At 43.8% G+C, this 9419-nt stretch overlaps 1 pseudogene; it reads left to right on the top strand.

Annotated features, from left to right (window-relative positions):
- The first annotated feature begins 663 nt into the window (after window positions 1–663).
- Window positions 664–5292, top strand: LOC148920548 (uncharacterized; annotated as a pseudogene).
- The last annotated feature ends 4127 nt before the right edge of the window (window positions 5293–9419 follow it).

Raw genomic sequence — 9419 nt, 5'->3', positions numbered from 1 at the left:
ATCAAACACAAATTTTCTTTATACACTTTGGAGATTGAATCAAAGATGATTCAATATAGAGATTGTAACCCTAAATTTCATTAATACAAATATTATTTCGTACACATGTTCTTGTCTCATTTGTCGCAGGATTTTCGTGTTTACAAATTTGGCATGCCCGGTGGGACAATCTCTACCTCTCATCTCCTTTTCAAGTTCCAAAATCAACCAACACGCCAAAAACGATGGCCTCTAAGAAGATTCAAACCGTTCTTGCGGCGAAAGGGAAAAGCTTGAGTGCCTCCTTCTCAAGCGAAGATTCTGCTAGGGTCGTCACCCGGAGCAAGGCCAAGGTGATATCCGCAACTCCACATGTCACTTCCATACGACTCAAGCCAAGGCGAAAGATGTGAACCGAAGGCGTGAACCGGTTATCAATCCGGCCTCATTGGGGTCAAAGAAGAATATCTCCGGGCGGATGAGAGAAACTCTCGGAACGAAGAAATGAGTTTTTCGGGCTCAAAGAATTCAAGTGAAAGTTCCTCTCGCCTATTTGACACTACTCGAGCACGGGCTCATACCATGGATCCCACTTTGACGACCAACAAGAAGATTGCCTCGGCATCCATAGGTGAGTCTTATTCTATGGCCATGCAGGTTATGGTGACGAGAGCAATGTCTATTGAAGAACAACTAGCCCATATGAGCGAAGCGGTCACGAAGCCAGCGAAGATGGTCGAAGAGAAGGATGCACAAATTACTTCTCTCATCAACAAGTGGGAAGCGCATCGGGATAAGGAGCCCGGTCAAGACGCAAACAAGAAAGGACCACATCATGAAGTGAATCCGGCGAGAAAGGATTGGGTCATGAAGCAGTCGGGTCCAAGTCGCACGGAAAAGTTGACACCGCCTCGGTGGGTTCTTTGTCGGTCCAACAACTTCAGGACATGATCGCGAACACCATCGGGTTCAATACGGAGCATCTTCCCGAGACACGCTCATATATTCCAAGCCATACACCAGGATGATAGACAACTTGCGGATGCCGATGGGATATCAACCTCTCAAGTTCCAACAATTCGATGGAAAGGGCAATCCAAAACAACACATTGCACACTTCGTTGAAACATGCAACAATGGAACGGAGGGCGACTACCTGTGAAACAATTCGTTCGATCCTTGAAGGGAAATGCATTTGATTGGTATGTAGACTTGGAGTCCGAGTCCCTCGATAGTTGGGACCAAATGGAGAGAGAATTCTTGAACAGATTCTATAGCACTCGTCGCACCGTGAGTATGATGGAACTCACAAATACTAAGCAATGGAAAGATGAACCTGTTGTTGATTACATCAATCGATGGCGCTCATTAAGCTTGGATTGCAAAGATAGGCTTTTGGAGATATCGGCAGTCGAGATGTGCATTCAAGGGATGCATTGGGGGTTACTCTACATTCTACAAGGGATTAAACCCCGCACGTTTGAGGAGCTAGCCACTCGTTCCCATGATATGGAGTTAAGCATCGCTAGCCACGGAGGAAAGCATGAGCCCGTCATGGAGCATAAAAAGGAGAAAGTCTTGGGACAAAAGACAAATAAGCCGGTTAAGAAGCCTACCAAGGAAGCGATAACAATCAACATTGTCCCGGTCAAAATCTCCACCCGAGATAAAAATATGGAAGTCAAAAGGATGGAGCCATCTCGAGAAGTAGATAGATGTCAGCGCACCTTGAAGGAATTGGAAGAGAAAACGTACCCTTTTCCTGACTCCGATGTTGCAAGTATGCTTGAGGACTTGCTTGAAAAGAAAGTGATCGAATTGCGGAATGTAAGCGGCCAGAGGAGATGAACTGGGTCAACGACCCTAAGTTTTGCAAATTCCACATAATTGTCAGCCATCCAGTAGAGAAGTGCTTCATGTTGAAGGAGCTAATTATGAACTTAGCTAGGTAAGGAAGGATTGAGTTGGATGTTGACGAAATCTCAAATGCAAACGTTGCCACAATTGTGTTTGGATCCTTTGATCCGATGCCGTTGCCCGTATTGTCAAAAAGATCGGAGTTTCAATCAATAAGGGGCATACACCAGATGACTGATCTATGTACAAAAGAAGTGGTGGGCGAACCAAACAATCGATGTGGTGATGGCTTTGTTGGTGACTCGTCTTTCGATGACAATGAAGGATAGACCCTCGTTACTCGGCGAAAGTCTCGTACAAAGCGCATTCCTCAACGACAAAATACTCAATCAAAGAAGGAGCAGCGAAAGAGAGGCTCGCACCAACATTCTAAGAACAAAACCAGACGGATGGTGAGGAAAGACTCTAACCAAGAAGGTGGACCACTAATCCAAGGGCCACAAACTCCAATTATGCTAGGAGAATACTTTCCCAAAGTGTTCTTCGTAAGAGGGCCAACGGAGACAGTCCATATGACAACTTGCTATCAAGTAGATGATGAAGATGCCTCATAAGGAAGATCTGAAACTCATGAGGAGCAAAAGGTCTCAGCACAGGCAGAAAATTCACCATCGCATTCAAATATTGAAGAAACGGTGGAACTCCCTAAAGCCATACGTGTAGCATTGGTAAAGGCACTAATGGATCTCGATATCCAACCAAAAAAGATAAGTAAGACTGAAGAATTAGAGCCTGAGTCTCAAGACCATGCTATTTGATGTGCGACATGTGCTCCCATCACATTCACCGATGAAGACCTCTTGTTAGGGTTTAAACCACATAATCGTCCGCTTTTCATGTCAGGGTATGTGCAAGAACAAAAACTTAGTCGCATGCTTGTGGACGGAGGTTTGGCAGTAAACATCATGCCTAAATCCACGATGATGAAGTTAGGCATCACCATGGACGAATTGTCTCGCAGTCATCTCATGATTCAAGGTTTCAATCAAGGAGGACAATGAGCCATGGGCATGATCAGAATTGATCGTGATAGGTGATTTAAGGTCCAACACCTTATTTCACGTGATTGATGCCAAAACTTCCTACAATCTTCTATTAGGAAGGCCGTGGGTGATTGAAAATGGGATAGTGCCTTCGACTTTACATCAATGTTTCAAATTTTACAGAGGTAGAGTGAAGAAAATCCTAGGTGATGTCAAACCATTTACAGAAGCCGAGTCTTACTTCGTTGATGCCAAATTTTACATGGATGAAGACATGGTATCTGGAGTTATTCCCGTTGAGGTTTACTCGACAGGAAAAGCCATGCTAAGAAGAGAAGAGCATTCAAAGTGCCCTCCCGCTGAAGAGAATGGTTCGAAGAAGTCAAAAAGCACTTCGTCCGGACAAATGGGATCAACATCGACAAATTCACGGAAGGTGTCTACTCCCATCCTTTGTTATGTCTCATCATCCTGATAGAAAGAAGGACAATCCCCATTTGGAGAAGAAGTAAAGCCAAGGAAATGGGGAGAAAGCGACATGAAGTTCTTGAAAGAGTCGACAACCATACCTTTACCCAAGTTGAGTAATTCAAACGTTTCGAAATCTTCGGTACCATGGTTCGTCACACCATTACAGGAGGCAACAAGACACGAATCTCTTCCGGTCAGAAAAACGAAAGAAGGTTTTGACCTTAATGCTTATAAGCTCATGTTAAAGGCAAGTTATGACTTTAGCTTATCTTCTTCACTGGGAGAGCTTAATCCAGATGTCACGGGAGAAAGGACGCATGGCCTTAGCGAAACCCAAAACAAGTTGAAGGAGCAAGGTTACACAATTGACTCAGTAGAGCAGGCCTAGGTTTTACTCATGTCGTACCTGTCAAGATCTCTGCTAGAAGAAAAGAAAAGAAAGCGAAGCTCAACACATTAGTGTCGAAGCGGTTGAGGAGGAAGAAGAACCAAAGGTTGTTAAGAGAGCCTCGGTGTTCGATCGTTTAGCCAAGCCTACCCAGCAGATCTCAGTTTTTAACCGCATCAAAGAATCGACATCACGACCTTATGTGTTCAAAAGGATATATGGACATAAGACTCAAAGGAGAATCCAACCAGCTTCACACAGATTAGCGCTAGAAAGAATCGGAGCCCTAAGCAAGTTGTCTAAAAAGAAAAGCCAGCGAGAGTTGGAAAGTGGAGTTTGTATTGATTCAACGGAAGATAATGAAATCCGGAGCCTAATTCCGTCACGTATGAAATGTCTCTCAACATTAGACGTAACTTCAGGTGACCAACTCAAAGTGAAACGACGAACAATCATACAAACTCGGAAAACTTTGAGTCAACAAAATGAAAGTGACGATGAAGAAGCAGAGATTCTAGTTGTTCATCACGTTACGATTAAAAAGTTCGATGAAGAGGAACCTTTTGAGGATGAGGTTCATGATGCTCCTACTGCATTAGAAGATGGGGGCCAAGCGACTGTTGATGAATTAAAAGAGCTCAACTTGGGCACAAATGAAGACCCAAGACCTATCTTCATTAGTGCACTTTTGAATCCTAGTGAAGAAGAATCATACCATCAATTGTTACTTGAGTATAAAGATGTCTTTGCTTGGACGTATAAGGAAATGCCAGGCCTCGATCCAAAAGTTGTGGTTCATCACCTTGCAGTCAAACCTAGAACGCGTCCAATCAAACAAACTCAACGTCGCTTCCGTCCGGAGCTCCTAAGTCAAATTAAAGCTAAAGTCGACAAGTTGATCGTCGCCGGATTTATTAGGGAGGTGAAATACCCGACGTGGATAGCGAACATTGTTCCGGTGAAGAAGAAAATTACTGGACAAATTCGTATTTGTGTCGACTTCCGAGACTTAAACGAGGCTTGCCCGAAGGATGACTTTCCATTGCTCATAATTGAGCTCATGGTCGATGCAACCACAGGTCACGAAGCCTTATCCTTCATGGATGGTTCATCTGGATACAATCAAATAAGAGTGTCGCCAGAGGACGAAGAACTCACCACCTTCCGCACTCCAAGAGGAATTTACTGTTACAAGGTGATGCCATTTGGCCTCAAGAATGCAGGTGCGACCTATCAACGTGCAATGCAAAATATCTTTAGCGACATGCTTCACAAGAATGTTGAGTTAATGACTTGGTGATCAAGTCCAAAAGAAGAGAAGATCACTTGAAAGACTTGAGAATGGTGTTTAACAGATTGGGGAAGTACCAACTCAAGATGAACCCTTTAAAGTGTGCTTTCAACGTCACGTCAGGTAAACTTCTTGGTTTCATTGTTAAACATCGAGGTATCGAAGTATATCATACCAAGATTAAAGCCATCCGAGATATGCCCGAGCCAAGAAATTTACGTGAGTTGAAAAGTTTACAAGGACGCCTCGTGTTTATTCGGTGATTCATCTCAAACTTAGCAGGGAGTGTCAGCCATTCAATCGCTTTATGAAAAAAGATGTTCTATTTGTTTGGGATGAAGCTTGTCACAATGCCTTTGAAAGCATAAAGAAGTACCTATCGAGTTCACCACTATTAGGAGCTCCTATTCTAGGCAAACCACTCATATTGTACATTGCGGCTCAAGAAAGATTAATTGGAGCCCTTCTAGTGCAAGAGAATGAGTCACACAAAGAGCAAGCACTCTACTGTAACACCCCGACTCCAATTATTTCCTATTTTAATTAAATTAAGAGCAATTATGAATTTACTTTTGGGTTAAGGGTAATTTTGGTCATTTTCATATCCGGGAAGATTTTGGGACCACGAGTGGTTTGGTTGCGTAGGTGGTACTGAGACGAAACCGTAGACAAGCGGTAGGCTTGAATTGGAGATTTAATGAAGTTTTGACGATCAAAATAAGTCGATGGCGGAACTGTAATTATTTCAAAAGTTTGGTAAAAATCAGATTTTCGTTTTTACCTCTCTCTCTCTCTCTCTCTCTCTCTCTCTCTCTCTCTCTCTCTCTGCGTACGACAGCCCCTTTTCCCTTTCGCTTTCTCACACCGCCACCCTCCAAGATCACCGCCGCCATCCACAACCGCCTCGAGACCGCCTCGTCAACCGCTAGCTTTCCCTCATCCTTTCCCGACTGCCACCATCACCGTCCACTTTGTGCTCGCGGAAGCGATCGAAAATGAACCGATTTTTACAGAACTTCACACCGCCGATCTCTCTCCTCCAGCCACCGACGGGTGAGGTGAGGTTTCTCATCCATTTTCTGAGTTCTAGCTGGCTGTTGCATAGGAATTGATCGATTTGCGGTTTAGAATCTTGATTTTGGAAGTTAGGTTTTGGCCGGTTTTCAATGTGAAATTTCGGCCAGTTCTCGTACGAATTGGACTTGGGCGTAGTTGAAAAAGATGCTCCATTCGTCGAGTAGTATCTAAGATAGGAAGGGTGGCTCGTGATTTGGAGATTTTCCGTCGTCGAAAATTTCTCTACACACCCACGCGCCGCGGCGTGTGGCGGCGCGTGGGCAAGGCTGGTGAAGTTGCTTTTTATCTTGATGAGATCCTTAGGTTGTCACGAGTGCGTAGGATTTTACGGATCTCAATTTGGATGTCGTTTGACTATTGAACGGATTTCGCATATTGTGCGTTATCCAGGTTCGATAAGTTCTAACCGTTGGATCGTTTCCAAATTAAAGTATGTTGATCTAGGTACTCTTAGAAACCTATGGAATTCGCGGATCGTCAATCGGAGCCCCGGATGTTCCGATTCAGTAATTCAAAGTTTGGGGATTAGCGATAATGCGATTAGGCGATTCTCAAACCTGGACCTTAGGATATTCCATTGACGTACACGCACGGGAACTTGCCCCCAGTAGTTGCTCTTGGAAGCGTTCGAGCAGTTGCGAGCTCAAAACATTTCATCCGTAGATAGGACTTGTGTAAATTCCTTCTACTCAACTGTTTGTTGTAAACAAATTATAGATGCTCTGTTATCGCCCATGTTAGGTTGTTACTTGAGGCCGGAGGCCACTTTATTTTGGATTGTTGTATGTTGAAAGTATGCTAGCAGTTGGGATTTATATTATGTAAATTATGCAGGTTGAATATTGTTGGGTTTGAGCATTTTGCAGGGGAGACTCTGCCAAAATTTTGGTAGGATGTCTTGGTTTTTAGTAAGTGGGCTCGGCATCGGTGTGATGTCGGCACCAAGACGGGTCCGCCCAGAAATTGGCAGTCCATCACTACTATCTAAGCCGAACGCCATCGGTCCCGAATTAAACTACACGCCTACGAAAAGACGTGTCTTGCACTTGTTTTTGCTATTCAAAAGTTAAGGCACTACATGTAAGCGTTCACGGTTCATCTAATTGCACGATCGACCCGGTGAGGTACGTTATATCAAAACCAGTCTTGACAGGGCGTTTGGCCAAGTGGGCGTTATTTCTCAATCAATATGAAATCATATACACTCCAGCAAAGGCGGTTAAGGGGCAAGTGTTGCAGATTTCCTAGCCGATCATCCAATTCCAATAGACTGGGAAATTTCAGATGACTTACCCGACGAACAAGTTTTCTTCATTGACGTTTCTCATGCTTGGATGATGTTATTTGATGGATCGGCTCGTAAAGATGGGGCGGGGGTTGGCGTAGTCTTCGTATCACCCGAGAGACACGTGTTGCCCTATTCATTCTCTTTACGTGAACTTTGCTCAAACAACATTGCATAATACTAGGCTTTGATCATGGGCTTACAAATGGCTGTGGAGATGAAGATATCGAGCTTAGAAGTATATGATGACTTCATGTTAGTGATCAACCAACTGTTGACCCACTACGAAGTTAGGAAGGATGATCTAATTCCATTCCACCAAATGGCCACGCAATTACTGGAAAGGTTTGGCTTCGTAACACTAGAGCATGTGCCAAGAAAAGACAACCAAATGGCAGATGCCTTAGCCAACCTTGCCGCTACGTTGGCATTGACAAAAGATAAGGCGGTGAATCTTCCAGTTTGCCAACGTTGGGTCGTTCCATCAGCCTTAGGGGCATCATAAGAAGGAGTCAACGTTATCTTGGTATTGGCCATTAACATTGACGATTGGAGACAACCTTTAATTGATTATCTTGAGCATGAGAAACTGCCAGATGATTCAAGACATCGGTCAGAGGTACGACATCGGGCACCTTGATTCATTTATTACAAAGAAATTCTCTACTGTTATTCATTCGAAGGAGTGTTGCTAAGATGCTTGGCCGAAGAGGATGCATTTAAAGCGATGGAGGAGGCTCACTTAGGTATTTGTGGAGCTCATCAATTAGGACCAAAGCTACATTTCCAAATAAAGCGGATGGGCTACTATTGGCCGACTATGGTCAAGGATTGCATGGACTGTGTGAAGAAATGTCAGGCATGTCAGTTCCATGCCAACTTTATACACCAACCGCCGGAGCCGCTACATCCCACAATTACTTCATGGCCATTTGACGCATGGGGTCTTGATGTGATGGGACCGATAGCACCCAAATCTTCCGATGGTCATTCTTACATCCTTGCAGCCACAGACTACTTTTCAAAATGGGCAAAAGCTGTACCTTTAAAGGAAGTGAAGAAAGAAAACGTAGTGAACTTTATCAAAGTGAATATCATTCATCGGTATGGTGTGCCGCGCTACATCATCACAGATAATGGAAAGCCATTCTCGAACTGGTTTATGGATAAATTGTGTGAAAACTTCAGTTTCAAACAATGCAACTCTTCAATGTAGAATGCCCCAGCCAACGGTTTTGCGGAAGCTTTCAACAAAACTCTTTGCAACCTGTTGAAGAAAGTTGTTGCAAGAACCAAGAAAAATTGGCATGAAAGGATAAATTAAGCATTATGGCTTATCGGACGACATATCGGACACCTACTCAAGCTACACCATACTCATTCATGTATGGCGTGGAAGCAGTCTTGCCTCTAGAAAGTCAAATTCCATCATTGAGAATGGTTGTACAAGAGGGATTGACTGATGAAGAGAATGCAAAGCTACGTCTCCAAGAGTTAGAAGCACTAGATAAAAAGAGACTCGAAGCACAACAACGCTTAGAGTGTTATCAAGCTCGGCTTTCGAATGTTTTTAACAAAAAGGTTCGCCCCAGGTCTTTTCAAGTAGGAGATCTTGTCCTCGCATTACGTAGACCTATCATCACAACACACAAAACCAGAAGCAAGTTTGCTTCTAAATGAGATGGGCCCTACGTAGTACAGGAAGTATACACAAGTGGCGTTTGCAAGATCGTAGCCGAGGACGGTTTAAGAGTTGGCCCTATCAACGGAAAGTTCTTGAAACGATACTACGCATGAAATGACACCAAGCTCCTGGCCCGTATGAGCCTAAACTACGTATGGCATCAAAAAAAAAAAACAAAAACAAAAACAAAAAAAAGGCTCGTTGGATTGAAAACCCAAAAGGGCGGTCCAAGCAAAAGTTAGAGCACAAAAAAAGGCTCATTAGATTGAAAACCTGAAAGGGCGGTCCAAGCAAAAGTTAGAGCACAAGAAAGTCCGTTGAACTGAAAACCCGAAAGGGCGGTT

Source organism: Prunus mume, linkage group LG2, assembly GCF_029339155.1.
Source record: "Prunus mume cultivar Tortuosa linkage group LG2, ASM2933915v1, whole genome shotgun sequence".
Classification (NCBI taxonomy): Eukaryota; Viridiplantae; Streptophyta; class Magnoliopsida; order Rosales; family Rosaceae; genus Prunus; species Prunus mume.
This window is presented reverse-complemented; position numbering and strand designations above follow the sequence as displayed.